This window comes from Peromyscus maniculatus, chromosome 6 (genome assembly GCF_049852395.1).
Source record: "Peromyscus maniculatus bairdii isolate BWxNUB_F1_BW_parent chromosome 6, HU_Pman_BW_mat_3.1, whole genome shotgun sequence".
Taxonomy (NCBI): domain Eukaryota; kingdom Metazoa; phylum Chordata; class Mammalia; order Rodentia; family Cricetidae; genus Peromyscus; species Peromyscus maniculatus.
In genome coordinates, this window is record NC_134857.1 from 16,588,005 (window position 1) to 16,612,794 (window position 24,790).

The 24,790-nt window shown below is 37.7% G+C and overlaps 1 protein-coding gene across 7 annotated transcripts in view; it reads left to right on the top strand.

Annotated features, from left to right (window-relative positions):
* Positions 1-24,790, top strand: part of Naaladl2 (N-acetylated alpha-linked acidic dipeptidase like 2) — a 1,286,850-nt gene that overhangs the window by 1,195,812 nt on the left and 66,248 nt on the right. The window lies entirely within an intron of this gene.

A 24,790-nucleotide genomic window follows, 5' to 3' on the forward strand; every position in this document is an offset into this window, starting at 1 on the left:
AATCAAGCCTTGTCTGCAAGCCTCATAATCAAAATCATATTCAATTTCTCAGCTTATATTATATATGGTTTTTGTTGCTGAAAGAAACATTTGTTACTTGACTATATATGTATAACACTATATATAAGAAAAAATTTTCATTGTTATAGTTTTATTGGTTAGAAGTGTTGAGATAAGATGTTATAACACAAAGGAAATAATTTTTTCATAATTTTGATCATTAAAAGTAATAGTAACACTTACTTTATTGAAAGACTACAGTCATTGATCTAGACAATACCCAGATTATTACTACTTTGTCTTTGTAGACCATGTTTCCTAAAATAATCTGACACCACTGTCACAGAAGCTAATAGACTATATGTCAGGGAATAGATATGGTTGTGTTCCTGCAAAAGCTAGTAGGTGAGGGTAGCATGAATCATACCAAAGTTGATAGTAAACTTGTTACATGTTCATTGAAAACTGACTAAAGTACTTAAATCAACAACCTTATACCCTCTCCTCTGTAGTCAGAGTCAGAAAGCAAAAATTTAGCTTTGAGTACTCTAAAACACGTCTGTTACTCTTTAAACTCTCTCCAAACTTATGTAATGAGTGAATAAAAAAATAAGATGGGAAGAAGGTGTGTTAAGACTGTAGCCATGGAGCAAATACAGAAACTGCTGATATAAACAGATGGCTTTGTGAATCTCAGCTTCACCCATTGTAGATGAATGCATATTGTTCAACTTTAAAAATGTTTGCCTGAAGGTTTTATAGTCTAGTCAAGTGTAACATTAACACTGAGAAATTTGAGTTCTTGGAATAACTTCTATCCAACTTAAACCCTAATGAGATAGCAAATCCTACTCAGGGGCCTCCGGTCTCACAGGAGCCAACCGACATTCTTTCATGATGCCCAGGACCACTTTGAAGATAGAAAATACCATACATAGTGCTCCTTAGGATAATATTTAACTCAATAATATAGTCTCTACTTCAAAATATTTTTAGGTAATTGTCTTACTTTCAATTTAATTGGTTTACAGAAGTGACCACATGACATAGTCTGTGACAATATGGATATAGAAATGTATAACTAAGATCATTTCACTCTGTATGCCCCTTAAATGCAATAGAAATAGGAAGAAAAAAATCCACGGACATCTAGTGCTGGAATGAGATAACAGTAAAGTATCACAGTTAGGTGAACAAAGATAATTAGCAACAGACAGTGTGGCTTAAATGTGTACAGAGTAAAATCAAACATTTAATTGTTGATGTAGTTTTCTGTATGTATCAAGCCCTCTGTGCCCAGTGGACATCTCTATCAGGCAGTTATATATTTATTTGAACACGAACACATAGAATTGTGTTTGAAGTAGTGGACCTGGTACTTTTTATTTTTGTATATTACTTGAAATGACAGTACTAAATAGAATTATTCAGAGAAATTGTTCAGGGAAGTGTTAGCATTTCAAATTAAATTTATTACAAATGAAACTGAAAAACAGTTATCTAATGAGGATACTAAGGTATCCTAAGGGGTTATTGGGTTTAAAAAACATAGGCCATCGTATTCTTGATCAAACTGGTGACAGTATATGATAGTGCACTGTCTGAGGAAGACTGGGATGTGAAGTGAGCCATGGTTGTGAGTATATTTTCAAGAAGTTGGGGCCTACTATGGGTATGAATGAGACAAAGGGATTAATTCTGCTCACTCTTTCACATAAAAGTATTAGTTTATTACCAATCATTTATTTTTGAAATAAGGAGAGGCCTAAATATGTTCTAGTAGTGATAGGACATAGAGAGTAGGAAGGGATGTTCAATTAAGTGTGAGACAGATAATTGATAGATGCAGAGGTGGAAAAAGGAGTCTAGGGGAGAGAGATGAGACCTGTCTTCCAGGCATTTCATTTATATATTGAAAGGAGAGTAGGACAAGAAAATAGAAAGGAATAGTAGATATACCCATAAGCCCAATGTCATGAAAATAGTTCTTCTTTTTTTTTGTTTTGTTTTTTCGAGACATGGTTTCTCTGTGTAGCTTTGCGCCTTTCCTGGAACTCACTTGGTAGCCCAGGCTGGCCTTGAACTCACAGAAATCCGCCTGGTTCTGCCTCCCGACTGCTGGGATTAAAGGCGTGCGCCACCACCGCCCGGCTCAGATACACTTTTAAAACATATTCTTATAGTTGCACTTGCTAGAAAGGCTTTAAATATATGTACTTGATTAGAAAAAATTCACTTTCAGTTACTTTTTTATGTTCAAGAATGAATACAAACCAGAATTATTTTCAATGTTACTGTGGATTCCTTTATAAATTCTACCCTGAGGTTAAATTTTAATGTTTATGTCTAATATCCAGATACAATATTCAGTAGACTATTGATAAAGTTATTAATGTTTTCAAATTTGTATTTACTTAACTCTAAAAAGAAAATGTTCACTCTGTTTGGGACACGATAGAAAGATGAGAATCATTTTGCAATAATCAACAGCAAGAATGACATTCAAGATTATATGCATTATTTTAATTAGGCATGCTTGAAAATACATATGGCTTTCTTTGAATAATAAGCATCTACAGATGAGATTTGATTAGCAAATGCAATCTCTTCTACAGGTTCAATTAAATCAACTACATTTCAATAATAGTGAATGATTAGAGAAATATTTATCAGAATCTCATTTTGAGTCATCATTCAAAGAATCTATTCTGTCTTTTAAAAATTTTGGGTGTAGTTTGCATGGTAATGGTTCAAATTCCAAATCAATGTGGGAATTTTAAGAGTGATTAAATTATGAATTAATCAGTTTGTGATTTAATGTGGCTGGTGGATTTAAAGAATTTCTATTTATACTCAAAGGAAAACCATGTATGCTGTTGAGCCTTATAATTAGAGACAAACTTTAAAATTTGCACTGTATAGCATATATAGAGATGAACTACTTTCTGTCATCCAAAGTCCATTGACTGACATTTCCTTTTTGAAAACAAAGTGTGGTTATTTATTGGGGTTTCTCTAATTTTTTTTTTTGCTCTTGTTCATATTTTATCCTGAAAAAAAAGTAGGGTGATTACTTATAAGGAGAAATAAAGGATTATGGGGTAAAATGTTGTACACTTATTTGCTGTCAAGGACACAAAGCTTTCATATTTTGAAAACAGAGGATAGTTTTTACTTTTAAATCTATCCCAAATACAATTTCAATGTACATTTATTTTTGGTAGTGATGATATATAGTGTGAAACATTACCCAAATGCCTTTCATTCTAGAGAAATATATGTGCACAAAAGGTTTACTCCTTTAAAAGTTGCACTATTTATTTCCACCCAGAGAAGCTTATGATAAAATCTATTTGTCATGATGAAAAAGTCTATAAAATATTTTATGGAGGCATGATCTGAATTTATAGAGACATGATAGGCTTTTTGTATAATAAATATAAAAATGCATTATGCCTACATCAGAAGGTGCATGTAAATAAAAGCAGTAGTTATTTACTATTATTAAATTATCAAATTATAAATATGTAAAAGCTTGACTGTAGATATGACTCAGTGATAGAATGCATGCCTAGCATGATAAAAGCACTGAAAGCTACCTCAGAACTCCAATGAAACACCAAAAAGGATACAAACTGTTGAAAGGTTTAACGTAAACTGTTTCTTCCATGTCAATTCAATGAAGTTGACAAAGTCATATTTGTGTCATTAATCCAGAAGGAAATGTAATGCATACTCTTGTCTTTCCTGTAATCTCTCCCAAAAGGATTGAGAAAAGATTAAGCTGTAGACTGTGCATCTTCCTCTGAGGGAAAATCAGAATTTTGATGCAGGAGCCTTAAAATGAAGAAGGGATGCAAATTTACAAAAAACCGTTACTTTGGGAGCTCCCAGAGGACCAGAGTCAACTGGGTTTTGAAGCACACAAAAGTCCAGTGTCAAAAATGGAGAAAATATTTTAAACGTCTTGAACCCAGAAACAAAGAAGAGGCCAATGAGGCTAATCACTTTACTAGCAGTTTTATAAATAGACACATTTGCTCTTATTATGCTTCCTTACATAGCTAATTGATGTTTGCCTATCTTGTACAAAGCTTAGTTCTATAACATTATGTTCAAAGTCACTATGCCAAGTCCTTTGTAGACTCCTGAGGAAACCATGAAGAAGCCATGAGTCCATCTAGAGTCTCCAGCCTTTTGATCATGTGAAATAACATTATCATCTTAAGTTCATACTTCAGAAATGAACATTTAAGTTACAAAAGGAAAAGTGGCAAAAAAAGCACCCACTCACGTTAATTTAAGTAAGTTTGTGTTTTTTTGTTGTTCCACATCCATAGCTACCCTTGGCTATAAGCTGTCCTTGGACTGCCTGTTAGACATACCTAGAAGAGGAAGAGCTTCTTCGCTGTGGCTTAATCAGTTTCCTGCTATTGATATGGGCAAATGGTACACAATTAACATCATTTGGCTCATGGATTGGGAAATCCAATAACTTGGCGCTGGCATCTGGTAATAGTCTTCATAATACAGGGTAGAAAAACGATAGAGCACACAAGACAAAAGGCAGAAAATCTCATTTGAACTCATCTTTCTGAAGAGACTGCTACTGTAACAAGCCTCTGCCTTGCATAGGCCTTTATTCAGAGGTCAGGGAAATGAGAATACTTTTTCTTTCTTATTTTTTTTATTCTCTCATATATATATCCTGAGATGGCTCAACTATTAAAGGCTAGACTAATAACCAAAAATATAAGAGAATACTTTTAATACTACTGCTTAGACCAATTCTGAAGGTCAGCACTTGCAAGCACGTGCCTACCAGCCCTTTTTCCTCATACATCAATCTATCCAACATCCTGATTGAAGACTGAAGTGCTCTGAATATGTGTCCCCAGATTAATTGATTGAAACCTATGTACCAATGTAATAGTATTAAGTCTTGAGGCTTTTCAGAGGCCATTATGTCATAGAGGAGCAGAGGATCCCAGAAAGTGCCTGATCTGCAGAGAATTGAAACCTGTACATGAGTGAGAAAAGCAGGTGAAAATTCACAAAAATATGAAAAATCATAGAAAGTGTGGGAAATACAAATAACTGAGGAACAGTGGCTCTCTGGTATGGAGAAGAGATTCCTATTAGCTTTCAGATTGCTGCTTGGCATTTGAGTGCTACAGTAAAGCAGAGTTTTAAAAGACATGTGACATGATCTCATTTATAAGTCAGAGAAAGGAAGAACATTCTAGATATGTATAGAATCTTCTAAAGAGACTAATGCATCAACATTGGAAGCAGAAATAAGGCATGTTTATTTCCTGATACCGTGTGTGGCACCCGGATGGATCTGGATTTAAGTTCATGATGGGAGATTCTCTGTATTAACAATATAAAGCAAAGCTTGACTTAGATTGTGTGTGGGGAAAAACAGTTGCAAACTCCTTTATAGTATTATTTATGAATGTGTCCAGGATGATTTTTCTTTTGTTCTTTGTATCTTTTGAAACAGATGAATTCATGTTTTATCTATTTTAAACTCTGTCTCACCATTGTATTGAATAACCAGCCAGCATTCTCCAGCCTTAAAACTCCTTGATATGTAGAGTCATGGTGAACTTTATTCCTATCCTCATCCATGTAGGCTATTATAATGTCATAAATTGAGTAACATAAAAAAAAAAAAAACAGAAAATTTTGTTTCAGTCCTGGAGGCTAAGAAGCCAAAATCAGGCACTAACAGATGTCATGTCTGATGAGAGATGATCCATGATTCAAACATTCTTATTTGGCTCAGGATGGGCTTACTAACACATGACTTGTCTAGCACGCATAAGGCACAAGATTTGATTCCTAGCACCACATGTGTCTTAATTATGGTTTCTATTGCTGTGCAGAGACACCATGACCACACAACTCTTATAAAGGAAAGCATTTAATTGGGAGCAGCTTGCAGTTAAGAGGTTTTTTGTCATGGCATTAAGCATGGCGGCAAACAGGCATATATGGTATTGGAGAAGAAGCTGAGAGTTCTATATTCCAATGAACAGGTAGTTGGAAGAGAGAATGACACTGGGCCTGGCTTGAGCTTCAGAAACAAAGCCTGTCTCTAGTGCCACCCTTCCTCCGGCAAGACCATATCTGTAAGATCAGCACACCTACTCCAATAAGGCCATATCTCCTAATAGTGCCAGTTCTTCTGGGCATATGGCTGCTATTTCCATTCAAACTACCACAACAGGTGTGTATGTGCATTTATGTACACACACACACACACACACACCACTTTAGTGTCTTACTGTATTTCCTCACATGGTTTGTGAGATTAACTATTTTGTCCTTTTATGGGGATGCTAATTTCAACTATGAAGGCTCCACTCTCACATTCTAATACAACCAAAGGCTTTATTTACATCTTAATATTTTCATATTATCTCCTTATGGGGTAGAGTTTCAATATAGAATTTTATAGAAATTTTATAGAGGTCACAATGTAGACAATACCATTCTCTGTCCCTTGCTTTTAAAATTTTGTTTATTATGTCAGAACAGGTCTTCAACATGCAACTGGAGATTAGACGTGAACTTGCCTAATGTCTATTCTCTCATTCAGTGTTGTGGACCCTGGAAATTAAACTTAGGTTGTTAGGCTTGGTGACAAGCACCTTTACCCAAGGAAGCCATCTTGTTGGCCCATTTCCAGTCTTTTTAATTTCTTAGAACCACACTCATGAAGTTATACATGCACACAGACATACACAATCACCTATGACTAATAGTTGAAATAGATCCACTCAGATAAGCATGCATAATATTTGACATATACCCAGCATCTCAAAAATAAATTATAAGAATTTTTAGAAATTATTAAATAAAAAAGTCAATATTGGAGACAACAATGAAATAATAAATCATAATGAGAAAAATAATATTCTAAAAATAATCATGTATCTCTGGAAATAGTATAAACAGTGAAAATAAAAACTCCATCAATGATTAAAAATTATGTGTATGTCTATATATAATATATAAGTACATTATAAATAGTTTATTATAATTATGTTTTATACATTATATATTATTATACCATAGATACTATATATAATATAAATTTGTGTATGTCTATGCATGCATACATATTTATTAAAATATTAAACCTGAAGAAGTAATCCAGAAAAAAAAGTAGAGTTTATAAAAATAAAAAGATTAATAAACGAGAACTGTACTACTTGGACCATTTCATTCTAGATTACCTTAAAAGGGTGATGATGGGTACCTAGCAGTATCTGAAGATATAAATGTGTGTGTGTGTGTGTGTGTGTGTGTGTGTGCCCACAGAGGCCAGAAAACAGCATTGGATGTCCTGGAACTGGAGTTACAGGAAATTGAGAACAGCAAGGTTTGGATGCTAGAAATCAAAGTGAGGTCCTATGTATCAGCAGCAAGTGCTCATAAGTACTGAGCTATTTCTCCAGCTTTCTCAAATTTTGTTTTTTATATCAAGTTATAAGTAGAATATGTTGAAATCTAAACCTACATCTAAACAGTGTGGGTGAAACTGCTCTTAGAAGAAGAGCAACCGCAGAATGTTAATTAAGCCATATCCAAAGCTTTCTTACTAGAAACAAAAGAGAGCAAAATAGAAAGGAGTAAATTCAAAATATTAAAGAAATGTAACTCTCAACTTAGAATTGTGTGCTCATCTAGAGTATTTAAATGTGAAAAGGGGGAGCCAGAGAGTTGGCTTAGCAGTTCAGAACACTTGCTGCTCTTAGAGAGGGCATGGAGTGGATTCACAGCACCTACTTCTGGGAACTCAAAGCTGTCTCTTACTCCAGTTCCAGAGCATCTGAGGCCCTCTTCTGGCCTCTGCTGGTACCCGAATGTACGTGATGCACACACATAGACTCAGCACACACACATATAAAATAAAAAAGATATCTTAAGTAGAAAGTATTCTTAGAGAAAGGCTAATATAACTTCACAGCAGCTTAACTGAAATAAATACAGTTGACTGTATTGCTAGAGCTACAACCCCTGCAATGAAACACAGTGACCAAAAGCAAGTTGGTGAGGAAACAGTTTACTTATTTGGCATATACTTCCACATTGTCACTGAAAGAAGTTAGGACAGGAACTCAAACAGGGCAGGAACCTGATGGCAGGAGTTGAGACAGAGGCTATGCATGGTTTCTACGTACTGGCTTGCTTCCCATGGTTTATTCAGTCTGCTTTCTTATAGAACACAGAACCACCAGCCCAGGGACTACTCACGTGGGCTGAGCTCTCTCCTACCAATCATTAATTAAGAAAATGCCTTACAACTGGATCTTATGGAGACATTTTCTCAATTGAGGTTTCTTCCTTTCAGATAACTAGCTTGTGGCAAGCTGACACACAGATATGCAGCATTTTTACTAAGAAGGAAATCAAATCCTGAAGGAAGGCATAGAGAAGAAGCACAGTGCAAACAAATAAAAGCTGTGAGCCCATGGATAAGTCTAAGTGGTAATTGACTTTAGATCCCACTAACAAGAAGGACAAAATTGGGATAAACATCCTAGAGAATGAGGGGAAGGAGGAAGACATTGACGCCTTCCGGTGACCCTGCTGAGTTGCACAGCTGGGGAATGGGTGTGGCGGTGGACTAATCAGTTAGTAAGCAGTGCTCTTCTCAAATATCTTCATCACCACAACAATACAATAAAATACAGTGGGGGTTTGCCTCCTTGTTTATCTGCGCATGTGCCTGGTGTTGAAAGAAGCCAAAAGAGGGCATTGGATATGTGGAACTGGAGTTACAGAATGTAAGCTGCCATAAAAATGCTCGGAATTGAACCTGTGTTCTCCGGACGCACAGCCACTGCTCTTAACTGCTTATCCATCTCACCAATACCTGAAAATGTAATTCCTTTTTTCCCCTTTATTTTATTTTATAACTTAATTTAATTTTACATATCAGCCATGGATTCCCTTGTTCTCCTCCACCACCTCCCCCTCAGCCCACCCCCCATTCCCATCTCCTCCAGGACAAAGACTCCCCTGAGGATTGAGTTCAACCTGGTAGACTCAGTCAAGGCAGGTCCAGTCCCCTCCTCCCAGGCTGAGCCAAGTGTCCCTGCATAAGGCCCAGGTTTCAAACAGCCAACTCATGCAATGAGCACAGGACCCAGTCCCACTGCCTAGATGCCTCCCAAACAGATCAAGCTAATCAACTGTCTCGCTTATCCAGAGGGCCTGATCCAGTTGGGGGTTCCTCAGCTATTGGTTCACAGTTCATGTGTTTCCATTCATTTTGCTAGAAATTGTAAATCTTAAGTGTAAAGAGAAAGAAAATGTCAGGGAAAAAATCTTCAAGTAAAAGAAAATTAATTAAGAGAAAAGGCAAAGCAATAGCATAATGCAAACACATGCATAATTTTATATTTTGTAAAATATTAAAAGCATAAAAATAAAGAGACTAAAGAGAGAATACTAACCAATGGAAGTCAATGCAGCATGATCAAAATCCCAAGCAATAGGTTTCATGACATTATTGGAGTGTAGTCTAATTAAAGGACAATCTCATAAAGAATTATAAAGAATAAATCATCAGGAAGATACAGCATTTCCAAATGTATGACCAAGAAGCATGTGTGTGAAAACAAGGATAAAAAATTATAATGTAGGATTTTATACACTCCCTGTTTGTTGGGAGAAAGGAATAAAGCATAACCTGGTGTATGACAGTGGAAGAGGAGATGGTTTGTGCGGACAGCTGAATCTACTTGGGTGAGGCCAGCTGGTGTCTTCCTACTCTGCAGAAGTAAGACAGCACTGAATCCTAGAGATTATTTTTATTGCATTACATTTTTAACACAGGTTGGGGACATGATTTGTAGCTAAATGTTTTCCTGGCCCTGCCTGGCTCTCAGTCAGGATAAATCTCTCTCACCTGCCAGTTCCACGGCCACTCAGATTCAAGTAAACACAGAGAGGCTTATATTAATTGAAATGGCTTGGCCATTAGCTCAGGCTTACCACTGACTAGCTCTTACATTTAAACTCAGCCCATTTTTGTTAATCTATATGTAGCCACATGTTCTGTGGCTTTACCTGTGTGCTATTACATGATGCTCCCTGGATGATGGACTGGTGTCTGCTAGTTTTTCTTGTATTAGTTATAACATTTTTTAATCCTTTTTTATTTTTATTAGAAATAAAGGGGAAATGTGGTAATATTTTATTTGTGCTGAAATGTGGTGATGTTTTATTTGTATGCTAATAAATAAAGTTTGCCTGGAGATCAGAGGACATAGATAGCCAGCCATAAACAAAAGTCAGGTAGTGTTAGCACATGCCCTTAATCCAATCACATGGCAGGTAGAGTCTCAGTGTGTTCAGGGACACAGCCAAGTGTGGTGACACACACCTTTAATCCCAGTACCAACAATAAAGACCTGGAGGTCTGTACAGACAAACAGTGATGAGGAAGTGAGGTGGCTGGGCTAAGAGCCAATGAGAAGGCAGAACAGCAAGGCAATAAAGGTACAGGCTAGACAGGAAGAAGTTGGTTCTCTTCGGAAGCTATGGCAGCATGGTGAGCTAAGGTTAGCTGGTGACTATTCCTGTTTCTCTGATCTCTATGACTTTCACCCCTGTATTCAGCTCTCTGCTTCTTATTAATAAGACTGTTTAGAAATTTGTCTACAATGGTTCAGTCCATAAAACACTGATAGAAGAACCTCAATTTCATCTATTGAACCAATGTAAAAGTAAACTTGATATCATGTGCTTATAATCTGGTGTTGAGGATGCAGAGACTAGAGGATCCCAGGGCTTGCTGGCCATCAGTCTAACCTAGCATGATTAGTGAGTTCTAAACCAGTAAGATAGTCTGTCTCAAAGAAGGTGGGTAGTATCCTGTGGTTGTATTTAATCAACACACACACACACACACACACACACACACACCTGAAATTACAATCTCATAGTATACTATTTGTGCTTTTTTTGTGATGAGTTTACCAAACTTTGCATTATTCATATCTTATCACCTATTAATAATTATGAATCAAAACACATATAACTAATCAATTTAGATTATCCTGGTAGCATTTTGTTATGTGCAAAAACAATGTATTTAACGTTTTAAGAATTTTAATTCTTCTTCTGGTGTGTCTTTGAAAAGCTCTGTGATGCTTAGAAAGTCATTTCAATTTGCATCTCCCATTTCCCTATCTGCAAATTGAGGTGATAAAATCAGGCAACAGCAAGACTTCTTTCATTATTTGCTCCTCTATAAGTTTATGCAAAATATTTGATCTTCTGTAAGTTAGTTTTATTACTTATGAATGTGTATTTACATTAATATATTTCATAAGAGCATATTTCTAGCAATTAATTTTTCATTAAAAATAAGGATAAAGTTATTTGTAGCAGAAATGTCATAATACAGATCTCATTTAAAAGCTGGGTGCCTCTTAATCTTCCTAAGTTTGTGAGTTAGAGCAGTAGAGTACAACCCTTAGAGGCATCCCCAAGCTTCTGAGTAAGTTGTATAGAGGAACCCTTGGTTCCTTGTCACCCTTAAAAGAGAGATATAGTTAGCAGCTTATGATATATGAATGAAAAATAAACACATTGTGAAAAATGCCTACTTTTCCAGTAAATAGCACTTTAAATGAAGAAACTAGGCATCTGTTATTGGACACATTTTTGTCCATTTTCAAATTACCTGCTCAATTTGATCAACTTTTGTTCCCCATGAAATTGTCTCATGAATTGTTTATTTATGCACTTCCACATAAATGAATGTGGCACCTAATCTGCATTTATACTTTAAAGGCAAAATTAGATAACAAAATATTTATGTTTTCAGAATTTTGAAAATTGATATATATACCACTTTGCTCAAAAACAGCTTTTAAGCAGGCAAATGGCTCAGTGTTTTAAAATGCTTGCCTCCAAGATGGACAACTAGAGTCTGATGTCCTGGACCCACATGGTGGAAGGAGAGACCAGACTCTGAAAGGTGACTCGTGGTGTGTGTGAAACACACAAATAGAGACATGCTGGTTCTCAACGTCCCTCGCCCACAACCATCTATCATTAGTGAGGCTTATTTTAGTTTATTTCTTTATTTTATTGAGTCAATGCCTCAAGTAGCCCAGATTGGCCTTAAACTCCCTAAAGTCATAGATGACCTTGAACTTCTGATCTTCCTGCTTCTGCCTCCCAAGTGCTGAAAGACAGGCATGCTGGCTCATAGTATGCTGGGAGTGTGGGGCAAGGCCTTCTGGCTGGTAAAGGGGCACTCTACCAACTAAGTGACAGCCCCACTAAGACGTTTGTTGTGAAATGGTGGACGACAGAACCTTTACTCAGATCACCTCAGACTCTCCCCTGGGTAGGAGCCTCATGCTTAGGAATTTACATCTTTGAGAAGTTGTACACATCCTTCTGGTGCTAACGGTCCAATGGCTAAATTCATGCATTCAGATACTCAATACAGAACCCAGACTCTTGACTGTCGCTCACCAAGCCTTTCATAGTCCTCACTGCATATTATAATTTGACATGTTTATATCAGATAAAATGCAATCAGACCTTCATAATTCCAGTGAAATGGCTGGCTACAGTCTGGCACCTTCAGAAGCTTGGTTAAGGAGCTTGCAATAAGTTTTCACCAGCAGTGTTGTTGACGGGTCCTGGATATCAGTGTGGCTTATGATAACGGGAATGTCATAGTCAGGCAGCTGTCAGGACTACAGTTAGTCTTGATAGAGAGAGGGAGAGGGACTGCAAGGAGGCTAAGAACCCTGGCAAGCAACAGCTAGGCAACCAGATGGGTTGTGGTTGTACCAGAGGATCAGAGGTGGTATCCTTGTGTCTCTACAGGACTGGCATCTAGTGAGTCCCAAAGGAAGGTTGTCATTTCTGGCAATCAGCTCCAGGGAGGGCTGGGTTGGGTGGGGGTGGAGCATATCCTATCTTATTTTTGAAACAGGAATACATCTATCCCAGTCTGCCATCAAATTTGCACTGTAGCTGAGAGTGACTTTGAACTTCTGGTCTTCCTGCTCCTACACCCCAGCCTTGAGTCACAATGCTTGTTCCTTTCCTCCATCTCCTTCACACAAAGAGAAACAGAGATGTGCTAGGTTATCTTTTAAATAGACTCAGTGTTGCAGTGTGTATTGTGGAGGGAGGAGCCTTGTAATCCAGTGATGGACAGGGGAATACAACTAGTTTATCTGAGGATCTACAATTGCTAAGATCTCACAGACTACTGAGAGAATGGAAGTCGGCTCAAGATGTGTGGGGCAGTGTTCACTTCTGCTTCTTGGCTGTGAGAGACAAGTTTCATTTAAACCCCGATGAACTCTCTCATGGGCAGTAGACTTCCAATGTGTGTTGAGGTTGTCTCTAATATGAGTTGCATAAGGAACTGGAATTGTCAGAGCTCTAATAGGTGGCTACCATTCCTTTGGGTTCTAGAAAGCAGTCATATTCATTAGCTATTTAGATGACTCCTATCACCATCAAAGGCCCAACCATCTCATTCCTCACTGATAACCAAACATGTGCTTAAGCCTTCTAAGGGTGTTGTTACCACTTGAGATAGTAAGGTCTTAATAAGGTACATACGGAATCAAGCATTAAGTTTACACACTGTAGATCAAAGGCTGTTGTATTTTCAGCAAGTTTTATTTACATATTGTAAATGTTGCTGATGCTGTTACATGGAGGTATAGGGTATCAGAAAAAAACATGAGCAAAATCTGCTTCATCTTTCCAAATGAAGCTTTTGTTTGGAGTCTTGCATAGAGTGGTGAAAGCTAGCTTCTTGGTAAATATGTTAGTAATACCATGGAGCCCCATTAAAAAATATGTCTGAGTTGTCAAGTCACTGCAGTGTAGCTGAAATGTACTTCTGCCTTCAGATGACTAACAAGGAGAGTCCTCGTCTTCTGCTTACCTTCCTTTTCTTCAGTCAAGAACTCCTCTATCTACGAAAGTAGACTTTTTCAGAGCTTGAATCAGCATTTGCCCTTGTCCAAACTTTTTACTAGAACGTTCTCTATCCTCCAGCATCCCCAAGTGTTTTCTTTTCTCTAAAGCCCAGCAGTAGAATCTCCAGCCAGTTTTCTGGGATGGTTGCATATGTCTCTCAGGTGACTGTCATTTTTCTTTTAGAACTGTTTCACAATAGTAGTTGCTTTTTGTTTATACATCTAGCCCAGAATTCTTTGTGTGTGTGTGTGTGTGTGTGTGTGTGTGTGTGTGTGTGTGTGTGTGTGTATGAGCACCTATATATGTGATATGGCAGGGACATATGTAGAGTTTGAAGGACAAACTTGAGAGTCCAACCTTGCTTTCCACCTTCTGTAAAGCAAAGTCTCACTATTGTTTGCCAGTGTGCTACATAATCCTTTTCAGCTAATACAGGAGCTTTTGCTTTAGGTCTAAAGATTTGAATTCAGGTTCTCATGTTTATATGGCGTATGTTCTAGTCATGTCTTTCTAACATTAACCAGAATTCTTGAATACTAGGACTGTTAGAATTGTTTTTAAAATAAGTGTTGCATATAGATCTCTAAGATAAAGTGTTGAAATGAATTGCAGGACTGCCCTGCAATAAATAAATTGTTGAAATGAATTGCCCCATCACAAGGGGCTAATTGGTGAACTACAGTAAGACTTTCAAATTCTATAACTGTTCTGTGGACAATCAAGATATATTTAAAGAAGCACAGTCCTGTCTTTCTAAGTAACACACGAGACATAAAACAGATATCTCCAGAATACCTGAGCGTGGCAGCACACTCAATGTCTGCAGCTCCGTATTTACATGCGTATACTTTAGCTTCAACTGAACAATAGCATCTGCTTCTCAGAAAGCTGCTAGAGGAAACTTGTCATGAATATAATCGCACATCAAAAGATATGAAGCCTGTGTGTTTCTTTCACTATTTTTAAAATGTCAAGTCTCACTCTGTAGGAAGCAGTCTACAACAATATGTATTGCATTTAAAGTCAGAAAGAAGAAAAAAACTGCATTAGCAGTGTAATAGCATTTTGACCATTATTTAAATCTGAAGTCTCTGTAGGTAGAATCAGTTAGTTCAAAAGAACATTTTTTTTCTTTACAATTCACATATCATCTTCCCTCTCTAATACTTCTACTGCTTCTATGATGAAAATATGTCATTATTTAATTATTATAACATATTATTTCTAAAACAAAGTTTCACCTGATACTCAAACTACACTAAAACAATAGTGGCTTAGTTTTTGGTGGTTTTCACTGAAAATATACAAAAGAAAAAAATTATGTGAGCAATTTCTATGAAAAAGAAAAGTAGCATTGGTCAATTAACTCAATGTAGTAGTTAATATTGACTGTCAATTTAACAGGCTATAGAATCATCAAAGAGACAAGCCTCTGGGCATGACAGTGAGAGTGTTCTAGTGCTCGGAATGCCTGGAGGGATGATCTTGATAAGATAAATTGAAGTGGGAATATCATTCTGACTGGGTGGCACTGGACTGTCATCCTGGACTGAATCAAATCAAGAGTATGAGATGAACACCTGCATTCATCTTTCTCTACACCTCTTAGACTTGTGCAGCAGCCTTTCTAAGGTCCTGCAACCATGACTCCCCCAACATTATGGACATTACCCTCAGTATATGAGGCAGAACAACTTCTTTCTTCCTTAAGTTATTTTTACTAGGTTTTTGTCTCAGCAAAATTTAAAGTAATTAATAGAGTAAAGGATTGTCTTTGAACATGATTAAATTCATTATTGTCAAAATGTCACTTGTTGGGTGTCACAAACCAATACTCTCTTTATTCTTGACTAAATATTTTTTATTATATTGTTAAAAAACACATTATTTTACATGTACTGATGCTAGCATTGGTAAGCTCTAGAGAAAGCTTTGCATGGGAAATCACTGTCACTTCTGCATTCCTGCATCTTGTATATTCCACACATGCTGAGTTAGCATTGTTAGAAGCTGCTAAGTTCCTCTTTTGTTTCTGACTTGGATAATTGATGGAGTTCTGGATGCAATAAAGACACAATGATGATAACTCAGCCCCTCTTGTTGGCTAACTCACAGCTCTGGTGACTTGTGCTACTACAGAGAACTTGATTTCTCTTACTGGGAGTGAGAGGGATGCATAGCTATTTCTCCCAAACCATGACTTTTTCTTCACATTTTCAAGACATGTATGCTAAATAAATACTAAAATAATTTAAAATTTTAAATAAATAAATCCAATTTAAAAAGTGTGTGTGGTGTAGGGACAACTGATTTTCATCCAGTTTACTCCTATTTTTTTCCCCTTGATTTTGAGTCTAAGGTGGTGCCTTCCTCAGGAAGGCCTTTTCACAATGAAGTGAATCCTGATTCTTCTGATGAGCAAGGACCCCTGTAAACCCTTGCATGGTGCCTTGTAAAATGCTTTATCCTAAAGTTATAGTCAATATCTATCTCCTTTCATGAGCAGCAGTTCAGTAGCCCCAAGAACTTACCATCGTCCGTAACATAGCTGGTGCAGCCTGAATGTTGACTTACTAGTAGAAATATCCTCTAGCAGCATGGATGAGGATGAGTGGCTGATCACTAATAGCCATTTGTACAGTAGTTATATTAGTTATTAAAATCACTTCCATGAGCCTTTTTCAAAGATGCTAAAGTTGGAGTCCTAACTTGTAGTCCTCTAAATAGACATGGTCTCCAGACACCATCTTCCTTCTCTTTTCTTATTTTTCCATATTATCTGATTATCTTATAGCTTTGTAACCAACACTATTCCTTTCAATGAAATTAAAGTAAAAAAAAATCTTTATCAGCTTCAAGGGGAATTACTTTACTTCATAAAATTCTGCATATCTTTGGAGATAGGAAACCTCAAGGGAAATTACTTTACTTCATAAATTTCTGCATATCTTTGGAGATAGGAAACCAGAATCTATATACAAGAAAATTAGTACTGGCAAGTATAAAAATTATACTTCTCATAGAGTGACTTGCTCAGGTCTTTATTTTAAAAGCTGTGATAGGTATAGTAAGCCCTTGGTTGTTCTTTAGAATCATATCTTTTTATTCAGTAGATGCTGTGTCAGTAGCCACCTGTAGTCTTGATTTGTTAATATTAAAAAAATGAGCAATAATCTCCTATTTGGTGTTATAATTGGAGTCTAGGATCTATAGCCAAAGTACTTTCAGATAGATCTCAAAATGACCATGTACTAGCTCAATTGGCCTTAAGATAGTTAATTATGTAATGTGTCAGTTTTCTCATGTGTAAAATATAATAATACTATTATATGGTTTAAATGAATTAACTCATGTAAAGAATTTAGAATATTGCCTGACACAATGGAAGAGCTCTAAAATGTTAGTTGCTAATATTATTGCTAATATATAGAAGTTAGTTATTCATGAAACATAATCATTTATTGGCCAGGCAAAATAGTACTTGACAGTAAAAACAGAAAAGTTTGTGGCGTGGTGTTTCTCTTTCAGTGCACCAGCAAATAGTAACACACTGGACTCTTCTCCAAGCAGAATGATTAACAAAGTCAAACCCAGTTCTGACACTTTCAAATGTCACTTAGATACCAAAAAATAAACTGGGTGTCTTCCAAGCTGATGGCCTCCAGTCATATTTTTTCCACTATACTTTAATGGCAGAAGGCAGATGACAATCACTGACAGAGGAAACGTACCTGGATGTAGGAGATTTTTCATAATACATTCCCAAATATTGAACTTATTTCTCAACCTGAGGCTCTTTTCAGCCATGGGAAGTTCCAGTATAGAAGAAAAGTTATAGCCCAGGTTGGTCTTGAACTCAAGATCCTCCTTCCTCTACCTCTTCAGTGTTCTCTACTGGCAAGCATCACCAAAACCAGCTCCAAAAAAGGATAGCATGGAAAGGTGTAGGCTGTAGCATCTACACAGAGCAACCTTCCTCGCTGTTCGTAGCTAGGCAACCAATTCCCAGCATCCTCACTTCTTAGATGTGGATGTTCTGAGGCACCTGCTTTTTAAGGTTTTTTATTTTTTTCAGCAAGGACCATGAGCAATTCAAATTTGTGTGGAGACATACTTTTTACATGACTTTTTTCTATTTCCCATCAACCTAAACGGCCAGAGAACCTTGTGGTCTCTCAATCACAACAACTCTGCAATGGGAAGATGTGCCATTCACAACTTTGTGTCCTGGGATCCTTGCTCATATTCTGACAGCTGTAGTCAGTGTGGTAGAGATGGGAGCATCAGTTCCCTGAGGGCACTATCTAGAAAGGATTTGCTTTACTCCAAAGACGTGTGCAGCTTTCATGGTTTCACTGCCAGTGCCCTAGCTCACTCATCCTGAGAGCTATCATTCTTCTTTTGGTTTCACACATACTTTTCCTGTAGGTAGCCCATTGCCAACATTAGCCACATGCCCACTGAAGTGAGATATTCCATGTATTTCCTGGACTAAAAATCCTTTTTAAATTAGTGTCCTTCCTTGGAATTATTTTGGAAATCTTCAGTGATTTCAAAATCCTTTGATCACAAGTGACTTCATTGGAACTCCCAGTCCATCCAAAGTATTCTGGTATTTTTGAACCTTCAGGTGGATTTCTATAGCAGTTTTTCTATCTTTCTCTCTTCCTATTGTGGACTTTCACAAATATAAGTGGTATACACGGGGCTTTGAAAAGACTTGCTAAGCATCCTCTCAAGATCATTCCACAGAAAGAACCTTTTAGTCATGCAGTGGCAAGTACTGGAGTTGGTTCCCAGTTTATAGATGTCCTCCCTTTACATGCTGACTCCTGTTGGTGTGAATGGGGACAGGCTTGGTAGTTCAGATTTTATTTCCTAGTTTCTGTGGTATTTTTATCAGAAGTATCTGTTAGGGTATTTATATAGGTTACAAGAGTGTTTGTTTATCCTAAAATCAATTTTAATTTTAAGCCTTATTTCTTCAAATGAATTTGTTGTATCACAGGTATTTGAGCTGAGTATCAGATATCAAATTTTCTATAGTTCAAGGGAAACAAAAGAAAGAAAGCATATCTGTTCCACAGAGGATCAGAAAAAGCAAAGTTTTGATCAACAGCTGAAGTTCTAACTATAAAACGAAGGGACTGGATCTAGACATATAAAATTGGTGAATCTGTGGGGAATATCTAGATGAGAGATACTGAGAGTCTCAAAGCTGAATTTTATCTATGTTAGGATAGGAATACAGAGACCATGTGCTGATTTTGTTTAACACCACATGATTTGTTGTTATTTTCTGGAAATTCTGGTGTGTGTGTGTGTGTGTGTGTGTGTGTGTGTAAGAGAGAGAGAGAGAGAAGAGAGAGAGACACACACACAGAGACAGAGACAGAGAGAGACAGAGGTAGAGACAGAGATCTTTGCTCTTCTACTAAGGACCTCATCACAGGTTTTGAAATGCATCATAAGGATGTGGAGGTCAGTCCCTCCAGCCTCATGCCTCTGGATGGCTACCATGAGATCTCTTATCCATAGCAGGTATACTGCCCATTTGGGGGTTTTCTGACATAAAATAACATAACTCACAATCAGGGTATTTCAATACTGGCAGTTGCCAGGCACCAAACTGCACTTGTGAAGTCTATTGCTAGGGTATAGTTCTAATTCTACTTGTTGCTCTGAAATATTTACATGTCTTTTTGCTTTTGTTGAGCCACCAGACTCTGTTTATGTGATGCTGGGAATTGAATCCAGACCTTTGAGAATGTGAAGCAAGCACTCTACCAACAGAGCTACATCCTCAGTCCCATTTATGCTTTTTATGCTTCTTTCAATTCACAAACTGGGCTTTTCCTCTTTGCTCAATCTTCCTGAACCTCAAATCCATACTCTATGCATCATGCTTACATGGTATGGTCAGAAGTAAAATGTGGTGCTTTAAAGGAAACCAGCTTTGCTGTTGAATTGTTTCCTAATCATGTGAAAGTATCATGACTTTCTTCATTGTTAGATTTTTGCTTTCTTCTCCACCCATAGGACAGTAGAGATGACACTGGGAGTACCAACAGATCTGGGCTCACGGTTTATTTACTTGTCACACCATGCCCATGTGACTCAGTGACCCTCAGAGTCTCCGTACCTCTCTTTATATCTCACTGACCTAAAAAGTACATGCTGTGATTATCTTACAATGGCAGCTGTTATTCTAAAATTCTATTGTATTGTATATTTGACTGGGTACATAAAATCAACCCTATAGTGGATATTAACTGTGTTCACTTTAATATGGATGTATAAAATTGAACAAGCCTAACAATGTCCTCTAATTTTCTTTGAGTGAAAATAAAGAAAATTTGTACCATAGATCCATGAATTTGCCTTAGTGAAATGTGTATGCCTTGTAGAATATTGTGTTATCATTAACTACTGAGTCAGCTCAAAGCTTGTTTTATAAATATGGTCAAGGCTGACCAATGGATACAATGATCAGATTAAGTAGAGAAAAAGAACTCTGTAGACACAACCATTTTATTAAATAAGAAACACAGAGCCAAATACAGAGCTAATAGCCCAAGAAATCAGAGCAGTAGCTGAGAGCTGAGACTTAAAACTGACTTCTTACCCTTCCTGCTGCTGCTGTCCTTCCCTTCAGCAAGAGACCTACTTCCTGTGTATCTCTCTTTTCATTGACTTTCTGTTCTGCCTTCTCATTGGTTGTAACCCCAACCACATGACCTCCTCATCACTGCCTGTCTATACAGACCTCCAGGTCTTCTATGGTTGGTATTGAGATTAAAGGCGTATGTCTCCATGCTGGCTGTATCCTTGAACACACAGAGATCCACCTAGCTCTGCCTCCCAAGAGCTGGGATTAAAGGCGTGTGCCACCACCATCCGGCATCTAGCTCTGACCCCCAGGCAGCTTTATTTATTAACATACAAATAAAATCACATTTCAGTACAAATGAAATATCACCATAGAACTCTGTTTTTTAGATATTAAAAACTTGTGAAAAAAATGCTGTTTTTTTTTGTTTTGGTTTGTTTTCCTCTCTAGACTTGTCTGATAAGCAAGAGAAAGATTTTGGAGAAAGTCAGAAAATATAAATACAATCCTATAGGGTGATATGGGGATGGATAAATTACTTAGTAACTTTAAGAGAAACAAGTATATGAATATGTAACATGGGCTCATAAAAATCAGTTATGTAATCATAATATTTTTGTGATAATTATTTATAATTACAGAATCTATATGTCTAGTCCCTATATTAAATTTACTTAAAGTACTCTTTTGAACTTTTAAATATGACAAAACTATTTCGGGATGAAGATAGACAAACTTACATATGGAATAAATGTGATTTGCTTCTATTCTCCTTACAACTGGGAAGACACTGCTTTGTGGTTTTATCTTAGATGCTGAATCTTGACTAAAGTCTGCAGTTCCACAATATCAATCATGAACATTAGTGTTTTTAGTGAAGGAGGAAAGATTTGGCCTGTAGTGTTAAATAACTCAATAACTCATTTTACTTCTTTAAAATACTCCTAATTCTATACATAAGTTTTTATTCCATTGCATTACCTTCTAATCAGGATGAAGATAGCCTTAAAGAAAGAGAGAGGGGAGGATCCCAGGACCATGTGTGGGCTTGCCTGTATGTGCATGTGCACCATGTGTAGATCTATGTGTGCTATGATTTATATGTGGGGGTCAGAACACAACTCTTGGAATTCATCTCTCTGCTTCCATCATGGGATCTGGGAATTCAATTCAGGTCAGCTCCTCAGGTTTGTATAGCAAGTGCTTTTGCCCCTGAGACATCCTGTGGATCACAAAGGCAGATTAGATTATGTGCTTCACTGAGTTTTTATTTTTTAATACAGGGATGTGTGTGTGCTGGGGCAAGGTTGTGAAAACATGTGCACATGAGTGCAGTGACCAAGGAGGCCAAAGATGGCCTCAGATCCCTTGGAGCTGGAGTTGCAGGTGGTTATGAACCACCTTGTGGAGCTGGGAAGAGAGCACCAGCCTCTGTGACAGTAGCCCATCTCTTAACCACCAAGTGTCACTGCATCCCTTTGCCTAGTTATTCTATGGAATCTCACAATTGCCCTCTGCTAATGCTGTGTACTGCAGTTTCTATATCATGTTGCTAACAGTACCTCCCTGTGGGAAACTAATCAACAGTACAAGTTTATTCAGTTCATGGCTTTGAAAGCCGAAAACTTCAATAACAATGGGTCAGTGTCACATGGTGATAACAGGGTGGGCAGGGTGCTTGTAATAAAAGGGCACAAGAACATGTAACCTTCAACTACACTCTTTTCAGTTGTGTATTCCTTTATTGGGGCAACCCACAGCACCAAACTTAACCCTAATTACCTCCTGGCAGCCCCTTTGCATCTACATGTGAGTTATAGATTTACTTTCCCAAATACACACACGGATGGTATGTCAGACATACCACATGAGGCTCTAGGTGTCGCCACTGTCCAGGAGTTAAGGGTCTGACAAATGCCTGCCAATATTAATGTATTGAAGTCAGAAAGCATGTGTATGTATTACAAATAAGAGTGTGGACAGAGAGTTTTAGAATCTACTTTCAATTCTTTAGATAATAATCAATTAAAAGACCTTTCCAAGACTCTTCCATACAGCATAAGATACAACGAAATGGCTGTGGTTTCACAAACGCTCTGTGCAGTGATGTGAGAAGGTTGTCGGAACTTTCTGAGGTCTGGTTTCATCATCTAGGATGAAACCATAGTGACACCTGCTCTGCTCAGCTGTGGTGAGCAGTAAGTGGTGTAAGAACTTCTGAACAGCATCTGATTCCAGAGCTTTCTTTGGTATTTAGCTCTTACCATTATTTCTAATGCTTTCTCGGTGTGGGTCCTTTCGGTCATAGGAATGGCTATTAATTCCTCTACTGCCAGCTTCTAAGGGTTTCCTTGCAGCGAGCCTCATGTAACATCAGGGGAGTTTGCGCTCTCCTGTCTGAGGAAGGCCGTCCTACAGCACAGCTCTTCTCCCCTCACATGGCACTGGGCACACAACTCCCCCTCTTGTTTAGGAAGCTACAAAAGGAGCTGGTTTAGCATCCATCATGGCCCAGGTGCCTTCAAAGTCCCACTCTTTGTTGCCAGGTTCTATTACAAACAAGTAGCAGGGTGGCTAGCATGTATTCCAGCCAAATGAATTCTTTTAAAATAGAACAAAACAATGTCACCCTTCTCCTCACCCCCGACTTCATTTGAATCTTTTGTAAAGTGCAGCTTCCAGATACCGAAAGCATCAACAAAGCACACCTGTTTTGTAGTCCCCACTATCCAGTGCAGATTGGAAAAGGAATCTTCCTATTTCCTAATAACTCTTAAAGTTTTCTTTACAAATAATTTATTTCCAAATATTGGTGTTCAGTGCATGTTGGACAGGGCAGGTGGAGTACAAGGGTGACTCCTATCAACCTGCTGCAGGCAATTTTCTGTTCCTAAAGCACGGTGTGATCAGGCTGGCAGCTTCCCACGGGATTTACAACAGATATAATGGCGATCAAACTCTGCAAAGATATCTTGGCCATTGGGGAAAATCCATTGCTATATATGGGAGTAAAATACCTCCAACAAATAACAGAATCTCTCCTCTTTATTTCCCAGAAACACATTTTTTCCTAAGCCTGGACAGATCAGATTGAATTGCATTCATACCATGAAATGAATTGTGTGAACAATAGGGAAGTACAGTTTTTAACTTATATAGGATTTGAGGCTTCTTGAATATATAGATCTGGCCGGGCGGTGGTGGCGCACGCCTTTAATCCCAGCACTCGGGAGGCAGAGCCAGGCGGATCTCTGTGAGTTCGAGGCCAGCCTGGTCTCCAAAGCGAGTTCCAGGAAAGGCGCAAAGCTACACAGAGAAACCCTGTCTCGAAAAAACCAAAAAAAAAAAAAAAAAAAAAAAAAAAAAAAAAAAAAAAAAAAAAAAAGAAAAAAAGAAAAAAAAAAGAATATATAGATCTGGATATCTAAAATCCTGTTTAGCAGGTATATTATATCTCACGCGGTTTCTGTCCTGACTCACGTTAGTGTTCTGACTTCCATGTGTAGTTTTTATGCACTAGCCATAATGCCTAGAATATTTATAATATCAATACAGTCTTGTTTCACTCTGAGCTTGGAATCAGGCTCCTAAGAGACACAGGGACATTTGTGCAGCCCTGGAAAACATTAAATATCATTTCGGAGGGAAAAAAAGGTGTAGCATGGTATTTACTGGTAGCCTGAAAGTCCTGTGAAAGCTGTGTGAAGGCAGACTAGCAGAAGATGATCAGCATGCACTACTGTAGATGAACGGTCTTGTTAAATGAGAAACACAGAAACAATGCATAGATGAAAGCCCAAGAGGTCAGAGCTAAAAACCTTACTCCTCACTGCTGCTGTCGTCCTCTTCAGCAACAGACCTACTTCCTGTGTGTTTGTCTTTGTATAGACCTTCTGTTCTGCCTTCTCATTGGTTGTAAACCCAACCACATGACCTCCTAGTCACTGCCTGTCTGTACAGACCTCCAGGTCTTCTGTGGTTGGTATTGAGATTAAAGGCATGTGTTTCCATGCTGGCAGTATCCTTGAACACACTGAGATCTGCCTAGCTCTGCCTCCCAAGAGCTGGGATTAAAGGCATGCATCACCACCGCCCTGTTTCTGCTATGGCTTGCTATTAGCTCTGACCCCCAGGCAACTTTATTTATTAACATACAAATTAATACACATTTCAGTACAATTAAAATATCAC